At 46.0% G+C, this 3,121-nt stretch overlaps 1 pseudogene; it reads left to right on the forward strand.

Moving 5' to 3' along the window:
* The first annotated feature begins 697 nt into the window (after window positions 1–697).
* LOC783462 (small ribosomal subunit protein eS6-like) lies at window positions 698–1,779 on the forward strand (annotated as a pseudogene).
* The last annotated feature ends 1,342 nt before the right edge of the window (window positions 1,780–3,121 follow it).

Consider the following 3,121-nt stretch of genomic DNA (forward strand, 5'->3'; position numbering starts at 1 on the left):
TTCCTGTTCCTCAAGGAGCCACCAGTACATCAATGTCCTTGGGGAACCGAGAGGAAGATGTCAGCAACACTCTCGTTGCAGTGAATGGCAAGGCAAAGGTGTTCTTGACTATCAGCACCACCGTCCAAGGTTCAACTGTCGGTTCCACTGTGACAAGTGGAAGCAAAGAAAGAAAACGGAAAAAGAGAAAGGAGAATTCGAACAGTGGGAGTTCCTGGCCATCCACAGAACATGTAAGGAAAGCATCCATGTGTCAGCGCCTATGAGGGTTGAACATTCTTCCTCCACAGACTGAGCGGTCAGTTCAGCCTGCGGTCACTTTGGAATCAGACAAAAGTGAATTCCTACTGTAGCTCTGTCACTTGACCTTGAGCCAAGTTAACTTCTCAGAGCCTCATTGTCCTCTGAGGAAGTTACCTGCAGGATGGTTGCAGACTTACATGAGGATTGCAAGAATTAAACGAAACGACACAGCCTAGGGATATAATGCAGATTCTGGAGCCAAGCTAATAGACCCTTGACTCTGTGATAGCAGCTGTGGGTTTTGGACAATTAATTACCTCTCTGTGCCTTGGTTTTCTCATCTATAAAATGGGGACATGCTACCTGCCTCCATAGGTCTTTTGAAGGTTCGAATGAGCTAATAGTTATAAAGTACTTACATTGCCTGGCAGAACAGTGCCATATGAGCATTTGCTAAATTAAAACTTAACATGGCTCTTTTTCGTGGCGCCTCGGAGGCTGTCGGCCACTTCAGAATGAAGCTGAACATCTCTTTCCCGGCCACGGGCTGCCAGAAGCTCATTGAAGTGGACGATGAATGAAAACTTCATACCTTCTACGAGAAGCTTATGGCCACAGAAGTTGCTGCTGATGCTCTGGGTGAAGAATGGAAGGGTTATGTGGTCTGAATCAGTGGCGGGAATGATAAGCAGGGTTTCCCCATGAAGCAGGGTGTCTTGACCCATGGCCGAGTTCACCTGCTACTGAGTAAGGGGCATTCCTGTTACGGACCAAGGAGGACTGGAGAGAGAAAGCACAAATCTGTACAGGGTTGCATTGTGGATGTCAATCTGAGTGTTCTCAATGTGGTCATCGTGAAAAAAGGGGAGAAGGATATTCCTGGACTCACTGATACTACAGTGCCTCGTTGCCTGGGTCCCAAAAGAGCTAGCAGAATCCGCAAACTTTTCAATCTCTCTAAAGAAGACGATGTCGGCCAATGTGTTGTGCGAAAGCCCCTAAATAAAGACGGTAAGAAACCTAGGACTAAAGCACCCAAGATTCAGCGGCTCGTGACTCCATGAGTTCTGCAACACAAACGCCGGCATATTGCGCTGAAGAAACAGCGTACTAAGAAAAATAAAGAAGAGGCTGCAGAATATGCTAAACTTTTGGCCAAGAGAATGAAAGAGGCCAAAGAAAAACGGCAGGAACAGATTGCCAAGAGATGGAGGCTGTCCTCTCTGAGAGCTTCTACTTCTGAGTCCAGTCAAAAATGAGATGTTCTAAGAGTAACAAATAAATAAGATCAGACATCAAAAAAAAAAAAAACTTAATATGAAAATGTACCCAAAAAGGGACTCCTCAGTGACTTTCGGTTCAGTCAGTTCAGTTGCTCAGTCGTGTCCGACTCTTTGCAACCCCATGAACCGCAGCACGCCAGGCCTCCCTGTCCATCACCAACTGCCGGAGTCTACCCAAACCCATGTCCATTGAGTCGGTGATGCCATCCAACCATCTCATCCTCTGTCATCCCCTCCTCAGTGACTTAGAATTTGGTTAAAAAAAAAAAAAGACACTATTTCAATTGCATAAAATGCATTAATGCCAGTTTTAGCAAGAGGAAAGCTTGTTTTTCTGACACATGCTCCACTCTGCGAGTCTGGAAGCTTCCTCTCTGCCTGAGTCAGCGTGGACAGAAAGACAGTTTGATGAGAGTCATAAAAGTCTGAGGGTTCAGTGATTGACTGGCAATGAGAATGTTTTCTTTCTGATGATGAATTCTCACCCGCCCATCTTTCCAACACCATGGGCATGAGTGAAGAGTGTACACACATTTGGCCCCTTGCGCAGCACAAATGCTAAGTAATTCTCCCCCACTGATGCAATTTGCGTGACTCCAGGCCTGGGATCAGGCATTCCTGGACTGACCACAGGGCTTGCTGACTCGGATCTAATTTCTGTGACACTGGTCTGCAAGCATCTAGCTCATGTCAGCTCATCACTGAACACTCTCAACCTTCCTAATGAAAATAATAATATCAATAAATACCAGGCACATATCCAGCCCTCTGCTGCTAGGCACTGGGAACACAGGGATGGTCTCATAGGGAAATAAGATTAACAAACAGAACATTGCAAGTCCCATTAGGTGGGCTCACGAAAGAGACATTTCAGCTAACCAGGGAGTGTAAAACAATTACAGAGCCCTTGCTCTGTGCTAAGCATGACTCCAAGTATTTCCATGTATTAACTCATTCCACCCTTACAGCCACTCAATAGGGGAGGTAGTTTGGCTTCAATTTACAGCCAGGGAAAATGAAGAACAGAGAGGTTAAATCACTTTCCTAACGTCACACAGCTAGTAAGGGTAGAATCAATGTGCATCCAGGCAGGGGGGCTCCAGAACCTGTGCTCTTGGCCTCCCAGACAGGGCTGAGCTGTCCCTGATCAGTGGCCCATCGCATTTCACCTTTGGGTTCTCAATTTCCTCCACATTAGAGAAGACAGTGGGATCTGCCTAGGATGTCAACCCTGGACTCTTGCCAGGAAAGAACCCATCTTACCCTCAGGGCCCTGCTGCTCAAGGTTATTGCTGTGGATGACAAATGTCTCCTGTCATTCAGAAAATAAAGGATTTTGCAGCCAGCAGCCACTGTAGCTGCTCTCAACTGGCATACCCAGAGGGGATTCAGGATGGAGAAAAGAAGGATACTGGCCGTAGATGGCTAAGGTGCCTATGAAAGGAATTATTTTAACAAGCCCAGACTCTTGCATCTTCCCCATACAAAGAAAAATGCTAAATTCATTAACTTGAGAGGTCTGGTTTCCTTTAATTAATAGTAATTTTTTGATGTTCCGGTCACCTGGTTCTTATTGCCAAACTCTTATGTGCCCT

This window comes from Bos taurus, chromosome 14 (assembly GCF_002263795.3).
Source record: "Bos taurus isolate L1 Dominette 01449 registration number 42190680 breed Hereford chromosome 14, ARS-UCD2.0, whole genome shotgun sequence".
NCBI classification, from domain to species: domain Eukaryota; kingdom Metazoa; phylum Chordata; class Mammalia; order Artiodactyla; family Bovidae; genus Bos; species Bos taurus.